The 20,744-nt window shown below is 36.3% G+C and overlaps 1 protein-coding gene and 1 long non-coding RNA gene across 4 annotated transcripts in view; both read right to left on the minus strand.

Moving 5' to 3' along the window:
- Positions 1-20,744, minus strand: part of stet (stem cell tumor) — a 156,882-nt gene that overhangs the window by 17,802 nt on the left and 118,336 nt on the right. The window contains exon 1 of one of the 3 annotated variants that reach the window (XM_034974375.2): positions 3,410-3,632. The exons of the other annotated variants lie outside the window; for them this stretch is intronic. The gene's annotated coding sequence lies outside the window, so the exon portion shown is untranslated. Of the gene's footprint in view, positions 1-3,409; positions 3,633-20,744 lie in introns of those variants that run through there. 3 annotated transcript variants of the gene reach the window in all.
- On the minus strand, positions 16,100-16,743 carry LOC138403153 (uncharacterized). The gene is made up of 2 exons (XR_011237442.1): positions 16,493-16,743; positions 16,100-16,252 (listed from the first exon to the last, which is right to left on the minus strand). It is a non-coding gene; the product is annotated as an uncharacterized lncRNA (long non-coding RNA).

Raw genomic sequence — 20,744 nt, forward strand, 5'->3', positions numbered from 1 at the left:
TTTAATAAGACGTGAAAGCTTAACCGTAAGTTATTTCGCTAGAGTTAATGACTTCTTTAACCGTACTTCTTAACGAGAGGTTTATCTAAATCTAGCATATTAATGGCAGATTTACTGTGGCGAACTGATGTGTTGGGCACGTGAACTCTGGGAGCGTTCCCACGCGTCCACCTCCACACTATTATGTTCTAAATTCTAATCTCTAAAGTCTCTTTACATTATTCCGGTGCCGTGAAAGTACGCTTATACATTTTCTAGCGGGAAGTTAATGATTTGCGAAATTTGATTAGGAACGTTAACTTGGGTGAAATAGTTTTATAAGAAGCAGAAATGTATTATGAAAATTATTTTGTTTGAAACATATAACTTAAGTGATTAGTGATAAGATACATGAGTATAAGACAATGTTTTAAAAGCATTTTAAACAAGTTTATCTTAATACATAAAACGTGACTTATTTCAATATGTTAACGCTACAGACTTGTTGCAACATGTTATTGCTAGATCCAGCGTAGGATCCAAAATGTTTTGCGTCATGATATTATTGGTATGGATAGGTTTTACTGTCCATTGTGTTTTTTTTTAAGGGTCTGGGCTGGGTGTTACATATCAATGATCAGAAGTCTAAATATAAAACGAGATTATACGCTATTCGAAATTTGAAAAGGGTGAAGTAAAAGACACGACGGAGGGTAAATATTTTCAAAAGAGCAATGCAGGGGAGAAATAAGTAGATATTTAATAATTACTAATGTAAGATTTCCGACAAAATCACTCTTCTGCGATAAAAAATGATGAAAATGCCGAACCTGGCCTAAATGTATAATTTTTCTGTTGTCAAAATTAAATTATACTCTTTAGACATAAAACATTATCGTATGGATTATAAATCTATCCTTTATGAAACGTATTTTACCAGCGTTACTGAAAAAATAATGCCAACGGAGCTACTAAAGTTTTCTACTGTTTCAGTTAGCCGTTATTGATTTCGTGTAGCTAATTTTATTTAAGACCTTGCATGTGGTGTAATCATAGAGCAGAAACAAAGAGGAGTTGGCCTAAGCAACTGTGCACTGTGATTTTCAACTAGGTCCTGACGTCATCACTGTGGGCGGGGCCTTAGTTAGTATGCTGTCTGCGTTCGTCAGGTTCACATATATTGAGACTCGTATTATCGGTGTGTTTTCGCGTTTTTAAGAACAAAAGGATGAAGTGTTGTGTTTTATCGTGTCAAAGTTATTCAGACAGACGTTCTGATGCTATGAATGGTATCACATTTCATTTGTAAGTAATTTTATACGTAATTATTAAAATAGTTCTAGATTATTGACATCTAGTGTGAGATAGCTGAACTATGTAGTGACATCAATATATCGATGTTAGGTCGCTAAGCGAGTAGTTTTGCTACTAACCCGCAGATGGAAAATTGAGAAGTGGGCGGCGTTCCACAACCCCTCACCCCGCAAAATGTCACTCGATATTTCATAGGGAAATCTTAATACAACATCTCCTCTTTGTTTGTGCTCTATGGGTGTAATCTAGAAAACATTGGGGAACAATACTCTACTTAGTTGATAACGAAATGACAGAGGGTATGATTTGCAAGCATATTTGTATTAGCTACCTTACTAGACTAGTATAACAATAATATGTTTAATCCTGTAATTTATTAATACGTTGTTTTCTTTTTTTTACTAAGTGCTTTACCGCGAAGGCAAGAACAGTTGATCCACATTAATAATAGAGCATAAATCAAGCTTCAAATTCCCAGGCAATAAGCTTGTGATTTTAGGTAAAAAGATATCGATGTTTTGTCCATACACAAAGTTGAAAGCTATTGAATCGATTTTAACAATACAATCGTAGAGCTTTTACCAACTTATATATTATATTGATAAGTATTACAAATCAGGTAAGTGGTATAGGTTTCTTAAACTTCTAGACAAACGGTTAAGACCCATATCAACAAAAAAACATCGGTGAGTTAAATAACACCACAACACCCACGTCTCCTCGATGCGAACAATACTTTTCAATTTAACATACATAAATTATTTAAATATTGGCACTACATTCGCATACATACATCATACCTTTATAGCTTTTTAACTTTGTGCGGGTGGCAACGTTTCTTGCCTTGTTGATACAAGGCTCGAAACGATTGGCTCAAACGATCGTCATTATAATAGATTATTAGGTTATTTTATATTCTGTCTACTTAGGTATATATACGTATATCTACTATTTATTGTATTACTTAAATACAATAAATAGTACAATAACTAGTATAAGTAGGGGTTAATATAACTTGTAATAATTGATTATTTACCGCTGCGTCGTCTTAAAATACTCTAACAAGATATTATAATTAACTAGGCACTAGCTGATACCCACGACATTGTCCGCATGGATTTAAGTTTCTAAAAATCCTGTTGTAACTCTTTGATTTTTACCCATGCCAAAAATCACGTCAATCCGTTGCTACGTTGTGACGTGAGTGAAGGACAAATCAACAAACAAACACATATTTTAAACACTATTTAATTAGGTACACTTAACATCAAAAAAAAGTAAAATAACTGGTAAGTTAAGTAGGTCTCTAAGTATTATTGGTAGGTACCTACCTACTTAATATTAAATTACTTACAAATATAATTTTTGAAAAATCAATATCATAACTATGTCTAATTTTTATAGAAAGTATCAAAACTGTCTTAATGCGGTATAGGCACTTTGTATATTAGGAAAATATTTATGTATTTTCATACTAGATGACGCCCGCGATTTTATCCGCGTGGATTAAGCTTTTTAAAAATCCCATAGGAACTTTTTGCTTTTCCGGGATAAAAAGTTGTCAATGTCAATTTCCAGGACGTAAGCTACCTCTGTACCAAATTTCATATATAAATCGTTCCCACGGGATAAGAACTATGTCCGTCCCCGGGATGTAAACTAGCTAACTCTGTACCAAATTTCATCCAAATAGGTTAAACTGTTGGGCCTGAAAAGCTAGCAGACAGAGAGACACTCTTTCGCATTTATAATATTATAGAACGGAGTTTGGATTGTAGGTACAGCTATAACCTATGTTTAATTAGGTAGCTATATTGTACTTATGTTTTAAAACCATTTCAATAATCATAATGAACAATAATTTTAGGTAGGTAGGTACTTGCCTACTTAACCTATAAAATCATTGTATAGGGTATAGGTACTTAATTACATTCAAGAATTTGAACACTAACCTAAAGATATCTATATTTTGCACCGTAGTGTACCATTGTGTAGGTACTTAATGTAAACAAATATGCATTAATAAAATAATACAAATTTCTAGGTACCTAAAACCTAAAACAAGTTAATGTCAAAATTACTTCAAATGAATGACGTAAAAAAAATATCAACTTACCCATCACGTAAATATTTCGTTGTTATTTTACTTTTGTAACATAAACAGTCTTTTAAACCATTCACAACACCTAGTTATTGTCACTTTAATATTAATGAGGTAGACTATTGTAATATTTTTGTATATTGTGCGGTTAATTCGGTAAGTTTCTTCGACATTAAACACGCGATGTATCGTAATCGTAGTTCGGGACGAAGTTAACGCAACCTCCCTCTCCGAATGCCTCGCGCTGACTGATTTGATTTTGCGGTTTTGCCCACGTTCGTCTACCAAGTTTCGTTCGGCGCGGCGCGGCGCTGGGGTTTTTTATGGCTGGCTATAGAGCAGAGTGGTGGTTGCTATTTGAGAGGGTGGTTCCGGTTCCGCGGGCGGTAGTGAATATAGTTCGCTTGAAATTTGAATTTTTTGTCCTACACTATACTCCAGATGCTAATCAGAATCTGAGATGCATATTATTGCTTTTCTCAATAGGTAACTAGGTAAGTAACTGTGTTTGAGTGATTTTTCAATAAGTAAGTAGTAGGTACCTACTTAGCTGTAATACCTATTATGTTAAATATCTTCCTACTATTCCTACCTTCCTAAAGCTGGAAGAAAAAGAAAATTCTAACTACCTACCTATAAGAATTTTGAACTAGGTAGGTAGATGTAGGTAGGCACCTATGTAATATTAGTAGTGATGATGATATTTTAATATAATATATTAGGTAGGTAGGTACTAGGTAGGTACCTACCTGTATTACGCGACAGTTCGAGATAGCAGTCGGGGAGGGAACGCCCCGTTCACCGGCACAGCCCCCGGGGTAACCCGGTGCGAGCGAGCGCGAGTGACGTGCGGGTGTGCGGGGCTTCCCCCGCCTCAAACCCCGATTGCCATCTCGACCTGTCGTGGACTATAAATACCTAGGTAATGTCAGGTACAGGTAGGTAAAAAGTTAAGAACAGCTGATGTAATAAGCCCTGACCACAGACTTTTTGAGTTCGATTCCCGACTGAGTCAGTCAGATTTCTCCAGTACTAAGGGAATTCATATACATATAAAAAACCGACTTCGTTACACAAACACTAAAAATTGAAAAATAATTTAATTTATTACCGATTATATTATGTATACAAGAGTTAATATAGTTCCATAATAATACTTTTTGGTGCCGGTGCCAATTAGCTTTAGCTGCGCGAATCGTCTAGACTTCATATTTTTATGGGACTCCACAATGGCACCTCATTGGCACCGACCCCAAAAAATATTATTATGGAACTATATTAACTCTTGTATACATAATATAATCGGTAATAAATTAAATTATTTTTCAATTTTTAGTGTTTGTGTAACGAAGTCGGTTTTTATTTTTTTTGTAAAAATTTTTTATTTCACAATTTTTAGTTGCCCCATGGAATTATGCTATGACTGGTTAAAAATCTACTGTTTACTAAGCTATTACACTGATCGCGAGCAATTTACTCTTATCCGTTGAGGAGTTCCAGTATCTATCTTCGAAGATGTTCATCAGATCTTCACCAAATTGAAATGGGACCAACTTTGAAGTATACCCTTTCAAACAAAAAAAGAATTTTCAAAATCGGTCCAGGCGTTTTCGAGTAATCGGGGAACATACATAAAAAAAAAAAAAAAAAAAAAAGATTCCGACGAATTGAGAACCTCCTCCTTTTTTTGAAGTCGGTTAAAAAGTAAAAGCTGACTGACTGACTGACATAGGTATCAACGCACAGCTCAAACCACTGCACGGCTCGGGCTGAAATCTGGCATGCAGATAGATAGCTATTATGAGTTAGGTATGACGTAGGCCTCAGCTAAGAAAGGATTTTTGAATATTCAACGCCTAAAGGGATAAAAATATGGGTTTGTTTGTGTAGTCCACGCGGACGAAGTCGCGAACATAAGCTAGTCTTAAAAAAACTGTAGTCTTTTCGCATAATATTAGGTAGGTAGGTATAAGGTGCCTAATTAACTACAGTTACTGTTATTGACTGTCCCAACGAACCTGACAGTAACTAATGGCAACACCAGATGTTGCGCAGGTAAAGGGGTTGAGGTGTATTTGCACTTACAACTGCAACGTTATCATCCTTACTTCCATACTAATATTACAAATGCGAAAGTGTGTTTGTCTGTCTATCTGCTAGCTTTTCACGGTTTTCAGAGTTAGCTTACATCCCGAGGACGGATATAGACTAAGTACTTTTTATCCCGGAAAATTAAAGATGTCCCACAGTATTCTAAAAGGCCCATCCGTTTAACTGATTTACTTACATGAAACTAGCTTATGTTCGCGACTTCGTCCGCGTGACGTCTATTTCACCCTCTTATAGGCGTTGAATTTTCGAAAACCCTTTCTTAACGGATACCTACGTCATAATAGCTATCTGCTGCCTTTCAGGCCGATCCGTCAGTAGTTTGAGCTGTGCATTGTTAGATCAGTGTCAGTCAGTCAGTCACCTTTCCTTTTATATATTTAGCTTCAGTACCTATTTACTACTACTCGGAAAGCCCAGAAAAGCTAAGAGTTCCCACGGGATATAAAAGAAACCTAAATCCACATGGATGCAGTCGCGGGCATTACCTAGTTGTTGAGTTTCCACGGGATTCTTAAAGGACCATCCGTTTAACCAATTTTATGAATTCGGTACAGATAAGTTTGTATGACTGACTAGCTATTTTTATCTCGGAAAATCAAAGAGTTACAACGGGATTTTAAAACCTAAATCCACATGGACGAAGTCGCGGGCATCATCTAGTAATTTATTGTTATTACTTCATTTGCTTTCATGTTGACAACATCTGGAAAGGATTTACCTTCCTTCCGAGTTTTACTAATGTAGATACCTATATAGGGTTACCACCAACATAAAGATAAATTCGGGCCAAGAGTGACAAGAAAAACCCTTTTTTTTAACGCTGGGAAATGTGTTTACGCATCCCCCAACCTGGAAGCCAGCCAGCTACCCAACCAGCCAGTCAACTGGAGGAAGGTATGTGGGACTCGCCGCCGGCCGAGAGACAACCCTGAATTTTGAAGCTTATACAGCTATAACAAAATGTGTATTACGATTCGTAATTAATTTTATTATGCAATACTTACTGTAATTTTTGTTGGAATTTTTAAAATAATACTAATAATAATTTATGTAATTTAAATGGTACAATTATAGCTTAGGTAGGTTTTGTTGCGGTGATAGCCTAGACCCTAGTGGCTTAGACGTCGACCTCATATTCGGGAGGTCAAGAGTTCGATCCCGCGCACGTACCTTTTCGCACATGCCACAAACATCGTGAGGAAACCTGCATGCCTAAGAGTTCTCCATAATGTTCTCAAAGGTATGTGAAGTCTGCCAATCTGCATTGGGCCAGCGTGACAGTCTGTGGCCTCCAACCCATCTCATTGTGAGAGGAGCCCCGTCCTCAGTAGTGGGCCGGTTATGCGTTGATCATGATGATGATGAGGCTTTATTCACACAAATTAGTGTTCAAATTGTAAGCAACATTTTATAACAGAAAGATTTAGACCCAACTCGTAAAATATACAACTAAAAATCTATTTTCTTGTCAATTCAGTGAATAACCGTTCGATATAAGGAAACTTCAGCTAAACGTTTCTCTTCTGTCTGTCACTTTAGGACCTGTCCTGCAAAATCTGGACGTATACACAGCTCTACAGTTATGTATTTTACCTTACAAACCTATTACCTAGGTAATAATCTATTCCAGATGTTTTGTTTTTATTGTTGTAAGTATACAATTTAATGTTGTAACAATTATTATTGTTAGTAAAATTAATTCCCGTAATTCTAGGTATCCGTTGAGTAGTTAGTAAAAACATGTTGATGACCTCGTGCGTAGTTACTACAAAAATATTTTTATGTTAGTCCGTTTGACTGTAGGTATCATCTCATCATCTCATGTCATACTTCATTTTCAGGAGCATTGAAATTTCGTGTCGTGTATGAAACGTATCACTATTACATTATCATACCTACTTGCGAAACCCGGGTTTTGCATTTTCATGGAATGGGATAAATGCCTACTGCAACATATCTAAGCAAGATCGTAATGCAAGCAAGATCGATAATTCAGAAATTAAGAAATTTTTATTTTTAATAAGTAATTTGAAAATCCAAAAAAAAAAACAATGTTATTTCCACATAACCAAAAGTCTTCACTGACCATAATATTATGACTGCCAATTTTTTTTTGCGTAGCCAGCGTAGGTTCCCATACTCTAAATTGAGTTCATTCATTAACTTCTTAGATCACGATTATGCAACAGGTAAACCAAAGTAGGTAATCTAATATTATGAATTTGCATTATCGTTTGATTTATAATACGAAAAGTTCTGCTCAGCATCTTGAATTTCCTGAAATTTTCCAGAAATGCATACGTCCAAAGATTGCACACAGGAAATTATTTTGGGGTATATTGTTGTCTAAAATAGATACCTAACAGATTTTAGTAAGTAGGTTCATATTATGTCCATAACTAAAGAGCTTTGGTCCTTATCTTCTCTAAAAGAACTTTTACTTACGATCTAACTGAAAATTACAATATCGATAAAAAGTCTATATAGTTCTCGTCGTAAAGTTTTTCCATAAATAGAAATGTAAACTGGTTTTAAAATAAGTACTAGGGTTTTGCAGAATCCGTACTGAAGTCTGAATTATTTAACTACATTAGTTTGTTGATAGATACGAAATCCGAATGATATTAAAGAAAGTTCTACAGAAACTAACAGATGGTTCGGCAAAAATTTTTGATCCTTCCCATCGTACATTATAATTCAATGATCCTTCGGCCTTCCTAATGATATAAATTCACGGTTGGTTAGCACGTGTTCCAACCTATAACTGAGAACTGACATTGGGTTCTTTACCAAAAATTAATGTAGATAATATTTTTCAGCCATGATTAGATAGCGCTGTCCCACCATAATATTATTATAAGCGTCGGTATGCTGTGAATACCTATTTGGGATCGAGTACGATATTAGTGCAACACAAGCTGTCAAAACTCAAAACGCGGCTTTCAAATAATAGGTAATTTGTAATAAGTAGGTACACGAAACTATTCGCCACTAATTTTTAATTACCGTAAAAATTTAAGAGTGAATGTCGGAAAAGACTGTTTTAAATGTGGAATCATGTTTAAAAAAAATAACAATGCAATTAAAAAGCAAAAATTGTGCCACACAATACAATGATTTTAAAGTATGAGCTAGCCTGGCACCTCCACCATTCGAGCATTTGCTCAGAGTAATGGAAGCGCCAGCACTCTGCCGTATGTGGTACTTCCTGAAATAGATTCCAGCTCAGCATAATGTATCCGTGTGAATTCTAACATTCTGCGTGCAGTTTCTATCGCGCATTCTGTTTGTGTGTTCCTTTCTCGTTTCTTGTGTAAGGTTTACATTGCGTTTTCTCATACTGAACCCCAAAAGTTCCGTAGGCCATTTTGGTATCTATGTTGCCAACAAAGGCAGGTGGGCGCCACGAGGCTCGATAAGCAATTTAGCCTATATTTATTCGCAACATGGCGTCAACACAAATCGTCTCATTACGAACGACATTTGGTAAGGCGGCTTTGCTAATGAGCTTTCCTGTCCGAATGTGTGAAACGTTATTATTAGAGGTTGGTTATTATGAGTTTTTATACCTTTTGTTTAGCTTACTTGCACCTCGATAAAAAAATAATGTTTTAGCGTGTGTACATATCCTTATTTTATAGCAGGTATGTGTTTTTCCCACTAAAAAGCCTTAATTTTTTTCATAACAATTTGAAATTAGGTCGTCATGATTTTGAACAAATAAACATAGAATACCAGGTTTCGAAGTGAACGAAACGTATCTTTTCTATAGTTAGGCACTAATTATGTAATTAGCCGTTCTTTGAGCGAAAACTTTGGGTTCAGTGCGTAATCATCAGTTTACCTTCGAAACTGAATCAAATCATTAACCAGCTTTCCTGAAGTAAAATAAACATTATTTCATGTAAATGTAAAAATTGCATTTTTACAAAGTAAAATGCCGTTATTGTAAACAGTTTCACAAAGGTACAGTATAGAGTGTAGCTAACGGGAAGTGGATACTGCATTAGTTAACAAACCCGACATATGGTGTGAGCCTGCCGTGTTATTATCATCAAAATTTCGGTAATATACTCCAAACAGATAGTCATTCCCCTTTCTGTGTGGACCCCTTCCCGTATTTCTGTGGTCATTAGGTAACAACATAATTATATAATTTTGAACTAGGTATGTCGAAGACAATGTTACGTACATAATATTACATGGCGTATGAAATACGTTAAATACGTTACGAGAGCGCCGCACACTATACGCTCGCTTATACGCGGTTTCCACTCTAAGGTCTAGGAAGGACTTTTCGACCCCAACGGCCATCGAGAAGCATGGCTTGATGATTTGGGTTATGACAGTGACCTTGGACTTCTACCTCTCAGGGAAATTCCCAACCTATCCTTCTCCATAGCTCACTGATCGACATTAATTGTGGACGAGACCGTTTGTCATTGTCCGCGTTTCATCACTATACGTAAGGAAGGGACGAATATACACTACATGTACATATTGGAATTGACGATGAGAAGACTTGACTCAATTTTACAAAAGTTTCGAAATTCTTCTGTTGGCTTATTATAAGATGTAGCTTAGAAATCAGAATATAATGTAAGTAGGTATACTACTAGGTAGGTGTATACTACTACTTAGGTAAGTACTGGGTACGAAAGTCGAAACACTGATGAACAGATATTACGGTCTAGTAATAAGGAGTCTTCAGTTCTAATATTTCGACCGTTCACCTAAAAATCTTGTTTTAATCTGAACAGCCTTAAACTTCAAGCCTTTATCGGCAATCATTAGCTATAATAATTCAATACACGATTAGCGAAATTTCGAACTTTTTATACAGAGCAAACTTTTTTTAACTTAGCAAAAAATAAGCGTAGAGAAAAGGAACAACCTTTTTTAGTGCGACCAGGCAACCAGAATAAGTCGGAACGTCCCGAAGGCAAATGGCCAGGTAGCCAAGGTTCGGCCATCAATGTGGTAAAATATACATAGTACTTAAGTATAAAAATACTTCTTTAGTACTCAACTATAATATTGATGATACCTATTTGTAAATGAAACCTGAATTAAAAGTCAAATAAAAGATCAACTCAATCAGTATGGTTTATTTTATTTTTTAAATCTATCATTACTATAAAACGAAGCCTGAGACGTTGGCCCAACCAGATACGAGAAGCGGTCGACACACCCTTCTGCAATGCTTTCCGTACGGCCTCCAACAGGGAAAAATGGCGCATCATCGTGAAGAACGTGATATTTCGAGGGAGCCACGATCCTCAAAATGGACGCGAGAAGTAGACTTAAGTAAATTAAATAGATAGGTATTATTATGTTTGTTTTATGCAATTTGAATTTTTACTCCCTGCTTTACAAGAGTTAATCCTAATTCTATGGACCAAATTGTTCTCGTTTCTTTATCATTGCTGTTAATCTCAATGCCTACAATTTCTTTCATTGATGGATGTACCGTAAAAAAAACTCAAATTACTATTTTTGTATTCAGTTTCTATCTTTAGGGTCCATATGTCCAGAGAAAAAAGGAACTCTAATAGCATCTTTTCTTTGTCTGTCTGACGTCTGTCGTGTTTGTCAAGACTATGGAATCAAAACAAAACCTATAGGGTACGTCCCGTTGGCCTAGAATCAACCTACCTAGAACCTATAAATTTGGCACTTTTATTCAATTTTCATTTCCTGTTTGTAAGAAGTTTGATTTTTTTAGTTGCGTGTCCTAACTCCTAAAGCTTCATTAAGCTTGGTCGCACTATCCATAGTGGCTTAAGCCGCGCCGTCATAATTTGGACACATCGAATTCTATCGAATTAGAGCGGGCGGCTCTTTTGTGCAATGATTTAGTAGCGCCGACAAATTGAGCCTTCGGTTTAAAATCGATACATCGTTCACCTAACGCAGGGCTATGCTGTATCTTTGAAAGTTTTCGTGTTGTGTTGTTTCGTAAAGATGTAAAACGGTTAGCAATTACTAACCTAACTACGGTAAAGCCCGTCATATTTTTTTTAGTTTGCTTTTGTTTTTATTAAGTAGTTTTAGTTTTACTCCAGCGACACTGTACATCAGCCATGTCAAACATGCGGCCCGCTAAGTATTTTCTTGCGGCCTGAATCAATTTTGAAAACAGCAAGATAATATGCAGCCCGCGAGGTTTTTATAGATGTGATTTTATAGATATCTAATGGTACGGAACCCTTCGTGCGCGATGTTCTCAATTTCAAAGATGTGTGAAGTGAGAAGACCGCGGCGCTAATCCGTCTCATTCTTAGAGGAGATAAACATGCTCAGTAGTGAGTCGGTGATGGGTTCATGACTCATGATTATGTAAAAATCAAGGCACACATGATTTTTTATTATGTCTATGATAAAAACACACTTCAGTAATATGGATATTGGATATTGATGTGTAGGTAGATATTTATATCTTTATAGGTACCTACATATTATATGAAAAACCTACATTGATCTTATTACAGTACGCGACAGGTCAAGATTGCAATCGGGGTTGAGGCGTCGTCGTCACCCGCGCTATCTCGCACCGAGTTAGCACGGGGCTGTGCGGGTGTGCGGGGCCTTCCCTACCTCGATTGCTATCTCGACCTGTCGCGTACTTCATCTGTAGTACGAGTGGACTATTTAGCGCTTGTAAGGTTAAAGAACACTAGAATATAGACACGCGCACGAGATGTGAAAGTGAATCGGTACAGTTCGGTGAGTCACATATTATTACACCACGTTACGCACGTCTAAAGTCATCGATAATTACTGTAAGGAGAATATTAAATACAAAATGTTTTCCTTCACCGTTAAACGTATTAACCACGAGGCCACGGTAATATTATCTATAATATTAGCGTGACTAGGCTAACACGGCAATCGGATTGCCGTGAATTGCAAAGTCCTAAATATCTCTGATGGGAGTTGAGCCCGGAATCTCCTACGCCGGTCATCACCGGTGTCTACACTCTACCGCTGCGTCAGTAAGGTATATAGGTACCTACTAGTAGGTAGGCAGCCAGTAGGTCGGTCATGGACTCGTGTGTTCAACGGAAAACAAAATTACGATCAATCATATATGGTTTACGAAATTAATCGTTCATTCGCAATTAAACTTGATTTATGTTGAAGGGTTGCGTGCTACTAAAATGTAAGCTACCGTACCAATACCGCGAGCGAAACAAAATTTAGTAATTTATCAGTTTAAATACACAGCAAAACTGCCATAAGTTCATTTCCTCTAAATCGATTGAAAGGGGAAGCTTGGTAAATAATAGCCCGAAGGCATGGATGCGCGGAGCAACGTTCTTGACACGCAATCGCTCAAAGTCCTTGCTCGTGCCCTTATTACAGAATCCTGTTTCTTACCAAATTGGTAGTAAGAAAGAAAGAAAATTTATTATTTACTAGCCTATCCCCGCGTCTTTGTCCGCGTGGACTACACAAATTCCAAACCGCTATTTTACCCAGGGGTAAAATGTTGAAAAATCCTTTTTTACCGTCTACGTCATAGTCTGCATGCCAAATTTATCCCTGATCTGTCTAGTAGTTCGAGCTATGCGTTGATAGATCAGTCAGTCAGTCAGTCACCTTGTCCTTTTATACATGCGTTTAGATTCGTTCTTGGTATCACATCAGTGATCACATCATCATCAGTGTGACATCAGTCCGAATGGGTGTACAGTTCAGCATAATGCCTTGCATCATATGCGCCAACAAGTATAAAATGCAGGGCGCTGATTTTCAGCTGTGACCCGGGTGACATCACAGCTTCAATTGTCTTAGAACAAATCAAAACAGAAGGTAGCACTAGTAAGTTGCTGATCCACCCGGCTTCGATTCAGTGAAGTAAATTACGGGGTGAATAGGCAGGTAGGCACTGCAAAATCTTTCTAGTTGAGCTGTACGTAGCTGAATGATTATTTTGTCAGTCAGTCAGTTTCTCCTTGTTATAAATACTTACTTACGTAGATGATGCTCCTAAAAAACTGAAGCTACGAGGACTCCATCCGCGTGGATTAAGGTTATTAAAAATCCCGTTTTTATGGCGTTAAAATCTTTCGAATAAAAATATTCTTTTCCGGATGCAAACTATCTGTACCAAATAGATGTTACCCGTGAATTCATTCACGTATATATTTAGGTTGTTTTAAATCCGATTTTCCGGGACAAATACAGTCCGGGATGTAAGTTTTATTTTTATTTTTATGTAAAAGAACATTAGCCTTGTTAAATTATGACTAATATTTCCCTTTCCCCTCCAATTAAGCGTAAAGCTTGTGCTAGAAGTAGTGAGTAGGTACCTATGTACGACAATAGTGCAACGGGTGGGGTTTGAACCGCCGACCTTTCGGAATTCAGTTCTACCAATTCAGATGTACCAATAATGTGATCTAGCCGATATGCTGGCGGTAATATCAGCGATTTTACCAGCGAAGTTTATTTTACAACGATTTGAATTGAGTTAATGTGTAGGTAGGTACTGTTTTTATTTGCTAATATTATTTTTGCTACCACCTATGATAGGATCAATAGTGTGAATGGCAGTGTATTGAATGTGTATTGTTTTGTTTTGCAACGATTAGCATTGGGAATTGGAGCGAGGAAAGCACGAGCGCGCGCGCCCGCGGCGTTGCTACTCGCTACCGATTGCACGCCGAGCGCGGCGCACGCGCCTACGCCATCCGTAATGCGGCACTTACTTTTTAAATTTTTGTCCGACTAATTTTTTTGCATAATCAACTAGCAGCTAGTCGATTGTGTAAAAAATTTAAAAGTCAATAATCAGTAGGTATATTATATTATATTTCTTTGCTGGTTTTACTGCAGCCACGATGATCATAGACCATGGACAACGTGTGAACTTTAATGGAATATCGTGTTTTAAAATAGACAGTTCACGTAATTAAATGAGTGAGCGTAGGAGAATTCAAAACAGAATTGTTCCTTGACAATAGGCAGATGAGTGTATTTGTTTCACCGTGTGATTAGTTTATATTAGACGATGACTATGCCCGTGTCTATGTTTGTGTGCGTAAAGCTGTGATAGCCTAGTGGTTAGGACGTCCGCCTCCTAATCGGAGATCGGGGGACGGGGGTTCAATTCTGGGCACGCACCGCTTAACTTAACGGTGTTATATACATTATTGTTGAACTGTATTATGGCAACTCAGAATTTCTAAGTCAGTCGTTGTCTGTGGTCTGCACTAAGTGCAACCATGCTTTTGTCGTGTATCCTAATTATTAATAGAAATAGAAATTAAAGTGTCTTTAATATAGAAGGCTGAAGTTTTACTGGCTACAAGAATCCTCCAAGTACACCTATCATGGTTATGGACCCAGGTCACGCCAGAAGAAATTAAAAAAAAGAAAAGAAAAGAACGCCACGCCGCGAAATGGAGGAACACGACAAAAAGAACAAGTATGGCGTCACGCCATTTGCCGGCTCAAATTATAGTAACTGGTTGTTTAGAATAAAGATTGTATTGCAAGCGCAAAATCTATACAGTTACGTATTTTCGTCAGAATCAGAAGAAAAGCCGGATTCTACGAAGGAAGGAAAATGCATGGACATTCTGGTCCAATGCATTAGTGATACTCATTTGGAAATAATCAAGGAGTGTAAAACGTCAAAAGAATTATTGAAGAAACTTGATGATACTTTTGCAAGGAAAGGTATAGCGTCACAGTTAATTACAAGAAAAAGATTGTTAACCCAGAAATATGATGGAGTGGAAGGTCTTGAAAACTATTTCATTGTTTTTGAAAAACTGGTAAGAGAATTAAAAGAATCGGGCGCTCAACCTAGTGAGAGTGAAGTCTGTTGCTACATGTTATTGGCTATGCCTCCGGCATTCCAATATGTAGTTACGGCGATAGAAACAATGATATTAGAAGAAAAATAGGTAGATAGGTTACTTATATCAAATTCGATGTTTATTAATGGCACGCTGCGTCAGCGCCGAAAGACTCAACACACATAAACGCATAGATAGTATTTTAACCTCACACAACAGAGAGTAAAGGACGGTGAACTGATAACCTCAGCTTCAGTTGCGCACGAAAAAGAGACGGTTATATTTTGCACTACCTCGTCCTGCACAGAAGAGTGGAAGAAGGACGGATATATGCCTAATAATGCGAGCGTAAAAGAGACGGGACGAGACGGTAAACTAGAAACTCCAAAGAAAAAAAAACAGTAAAGTCTTTTCGGCTAATGCCGATTTATGCCTACACTGTAGTTGTATAGTAAAATAAAAACCTTATACTGTGGTATTTAATATATTACGAACTAGCTTTTTCCCGCGGTTCCGCTCGTTTTTAGGGTTCCGTGCCCAAGGGGTGCCAACGGGACCCTATTACTAAGCCTCCGCTGTCTGTACGTCCATCTGTCAGCGGGCTGTATCTCGTAAGCCGTAATAGGTAGACAGTTGAAATTTTCACAGAATGTATTTCTATTGCCGCTATAATAAAAATAATAAAAATTAAATTAAATTAAATAAAGGGGGCTCCCATACATGGAAAAGAAGTCGAAATAAAATTACTAAATTTTACGCGGACGAAGCCGCGGGAAGATAGGTAAAGGAATAAAATGTGAAATGAAAATATTTTTTATTTTTGAAAATATTTACTATTACACAATCTACATACCCATAGCCAAAATTCCCTCATTGTATGAAGAGACCCAGCAGTGGACCGTAAAAAGATGTTAGACCATAGTTAATTTATCCTTCCCTAAAACAGGAAATATGCACACTATTTGAATTGTCAATACTCAGAAGAGACCTATCTGTTTATTTTATATTCTTTGATCGGAAACTTTAAAATACGTACAACGATAACTTGATACGTACTTATGGCATGTGACATAAGGTACAAATTGCAATGAGTTGCATTTTACACGAACGTGCACGAGTTTGTTATTGTTAAATAAGTGAAAAATACGAATTATATAAAAGAAATAGTTTTACTTACGAATGAAATGTGATTCCTTGACTTTTGGAAACCTTGCTTGTGTAGTTTGTGCGGAATCTCATCACACACGACGGCATTTTCGGTTGTTTTGGGAGACGAAAACAAAATACACATTACTATCAACGACGTCATCGATAGCGCGAAGCCAGCGGGCGACTGAGCTCAGGTTTGCTAATTAGCTTAGTTTTAACGTGCCACTTGCGGTCCGCGTATAACGTATCTACCTATTTTCTTCTAATATCATTGGATAGAAACCTTAAATAGTTCAGATATTACGTTAGAATTTATTAAGAAAAGATTATTAGATGAAGAAATTAAAAGAATAGGTTTTGGAACTCAAGAGGAGAGTGATGCATTTATATTGAATCAAAGAAAGAAACAGAATAATAAGAAATTTAATAATTCGCCAAGCAGCAGCACCAGCAGTTTCCCATTTAACTGTTATAATTGCGGGAAGCGGGGCCACCGGAAGGCTCAATGCCGTTTTAGAAAAGCACAAGGCTCAGCTAATATTGTTCAGAAGGAAAGAGAAGATGAGGTTTCCTTTATGACATCTTCAGAAGCATTAGTAACACAGGAAAGTTCCAGAAAAATAGAGTTTATAGTTGATTCTGGGGCTACGGATCATCTGGTTAACAAAAGAGAATATTTTAGTAGGATCGAGAAGTTAGAGACCCCTATTAAAATTAATATTGCCAAGGACGGTGAGGTGTTAAATGCATATGAGTCAGGTGTTATTTATACAAAGGAGGTTAAATTGAAAAATGTGCTGTTTGTGCCAGACCTGCGGTGTAATCTGCTGTCAGTAAATAAAATTGAAAACTCCGGATTTGGGATAACCTTTGAAAATAATAGGTTGACTATTCACAAGAATAACAAAACAATACTAAAAGGTAATAAAATAAATAAGTTATACAGATTAACCCTAAATTTGAAAGATGAAGAATTATGTGCACAGAAAGCTTATAGCATTTCAGAAACTCAGAATGATTGGCATAGAAAACTTGGACATGCTTCAAAAGGAAAGTTAGAAAAATTGAAGTCTAGAAAACTAATATCTTTTGAAAACTCAAATAAAGAAATATTATGTGAACCTTGTTTAAAGGGAAGACAGACTAGATTGCCATTTGCAGAATATAATTACAAAAGTAAGAGAATTTTAGAAGTTATTCATTCGGATTTGTGCGGTCCAATTAATCCAGCGACATATGGTAACAAGAAATATATTTTAAGTTTTGTTGATGATTACAGCCATTTTACAACAGTCTATTTGTTAGAAAGCAAAACGGAGGTGCTACAGTGTTTCAAGAAATATGTAAATTTGGTAGAAACCCAATTTGATAAGAAAATATCTAGATTTCGGTGCGATAATGGGAAGGAATATGACAACATAGAATTTAAAAGCTATTGCGAAGAAAAGGGAATAAAAATTGAATTTACAATAAGCTACACACCCCAGCAAAACGGGAAGTCAGAAAGATTCAACAGAACTGTTGTAGAAAAGGCAAGAACTTTATTAGCCGACACAAGTTTGGAAAAACAATTATGGGGAGAAGCGGTATACAGTGCTACCTACATAATTAACAGAATTCCAACCAGCAGAGGTGTCATACCTGCTGAGATTTGGTATGGTAGAAGTCCAGATTATTCTAAAATAAAAGCCTTTGGTACTGAGGCATATGTACATATTGGCAAGGAGCACAGAAATGGAAAGTTTGATGTGAAATCAAAGAAGTATTACATGGTTGGCTACTGTGATAATGGATATAGACTCTGGGATTCCGAGCTGAAGAAAATTATTAGAAGTAGAGATGTAATATTTAATGAAAAACCAAGAAGTAACATGGAAACTTTTACATACATAGAAGAAGATGACTTACCATCAAACTTGCCATTGCCTTGTAGAGAAAAGAGCCAGCAAGATCAATCAATAAGTAGTACTGAGGAAAAAAGTACAGGAAAGACATCTACCGAACCTTATCAAGAAATAAATGATACAGAAAGGGAACAGAGACAAAGAAAAAGACCAGTATGGTTAGAAGACTATGAGACATTCCATGCTGCATACATTTCTCAAGAATTTATAAATGATGAACCAAGGACATTACAAGAAGCAGTGGAAAGCGTAGAAAGTGACAGATGGAAAGAAGCAATGGATAGCGAATTGCAGTCACATGAGAAACATCAAACATGGACTATGGTAGAAAGACCAAAGGATAAGGAAGTCATAGAAAGTCGATGGGTATTTCGAAAGAAATCAGATAATAACTACAAAGCCAGGTTAGTGGCAAAAGGTTTCCAGACTTCACAATATGAAGAAACATATGCTCCTGTTGGAAGACTCACAACGTTAAGGTCATTGCTTGTAATTGCAAATCATGACAATCTAAAGATAGAACAGTTGGATGTGAAAACTGCTTTTCTCCATGGCATACTTAAGGAGGAGATATACATGAGTCTACCAGGTCAGCATAATAGTGAAAAAGTGTGCAAACTTAACAAGTCAATTTATGGCTTGAAGCAAAGCCCAAGGTGTTGGAATAAAGTATTCCACGAGTTTATGTGTGCAAACAACTTCAAGTGCTCAGATTATGATAGTTGTTTATACTTATTACAAAACGAAAATGGTGAGATAAGTGTGTATGTGTTTCTGTACGTGGATGACATTTTAATTATGAGTGCATGTGAAGAGAAAATTAAAGACCTTAAGTTTAAACTAGAAAAACAATTTGAAATGGTTAGTTTGGGTCAAGTTCATAAGTTTTTAGGGATAGAAATAGAAAGAGAGTTTTCTAAAGGTATGATTAAAATTCATCAGAAAAGTTATATAGAAAAAGTTCTTACAAAGTTTAACATGAAGGACTGTAAAAGTGTAGCTACTCCTTGTGAAGTTGGACTGAAACTAGAAAAACCAGAAAGTTATACTTGTACCCAGCCTTACCGTGAGTTAATTGGGTGTTTGATATATTTAGTTATTTGTACTAGGCCTGATTTGTCTTTTGCGGTGAGCTATTTTAGTAGGTATCAGAACAATGCATCCGATAAACATTTTACCTACCTGAAAAGAGTTCTGAGATACTTAAAGCAGACGGCAAATTATGGATTAGTGTATAAGAATAAACCATGTAAGAATGTAGCCGAGGGATATTGTGATTCTGACTGGGCAGCTGATGTTGATAGAAAATCAGTGTCAGGTTACTGTTTACTGTTATATGGAAATATTGTACAATGGTCTACTCAAAAACAGAAAACGGTCTCTCTTTCAACTGCCGAATCAGAATATATGGCTCTAAGTATGATAGCACGGGAATCAGTGTGGTTTAAAGGACTTTTGAATAATCTTGAAATTCAATGTGAAAGTATAATTATTTTTGAAGATAACCAGTCTTGTATCCACATAGCTAAAAATAGAGAAAATAGCAAAAGAGTAAAACACATTGATATAAAGCATCATTTTATTAGAAACTTAATAGAACAGAATGTTATTGTATTGGTGTATATTAACACTTCAGAACAAGTTGCAGATGTGTTGACTAAACCGCTGCACAAAAATCTTTTTAATTATTTTAGAACCTGTATGGGAATAGAAGAGTGTTAGTAAATATTAATAGTTATTAGTATTACTCAATTTAAAGAATAAATATCGTTTTATTTGTTTACATTATTGGTTGTTTTTTAGATTAAATTGTCAAAACTTAATTGTCAAAGAATATTTTTGTCAAAGATTAAAAAGTATAGAATAACAGAAGGATATAAAAAGTCATAGATTATGAAAGTTGTAAAAGTAAAGTTAGGTAAAAATGTCAGAAAACTAAGATAGTGTGTAGAAGTATGAGATTGAAGAAATTCAGGGTTGAGGAGGAGTGTTGAACTGTATTATGGCAACTCAGAATTTCTAAGTCAGTCGTTGTCTGTGGTCTGCACTAAGTGCAACCATGCTTTTGTCGTGTATCCTAATTATTAATAGAAATAGAAATTAAAGTGTCTTTAATATAGAAGGCTGAAGTTTTACTGGCTACAAGAATCCTCCAAGTACACCTATCAATTATAAGTCATTACGTCTTTGTGCTCACCAGACAACCACATCACTGCCAGAGACACATCTCGTATTTTTTTTTGTTTTTCATTTAGTTTATCGGTTTAATTGTTTAGAATAAGGAGAATACTTTATATTTTATACAATTAATACGGGGAAACCCCTTATTTGGGACGCTCTTTCTAATATGCATAAAAATAAAAAGCTATATATATG

The sequence above is a fragment of the Maniola hyperantus genome, chromosome 13, assembly GCF_902806685.2.
Source record: "Maniola hyperantus chromosome 13, iAphHyp1.2, whole genome shotgun sequence".
NCBI classification, from domain to species: Eukaryota; Metazoa; Arthropoda; class Insecta; order Lepidoptera; family Nymphalidae; genus Maniola; species Maniola hyperantus.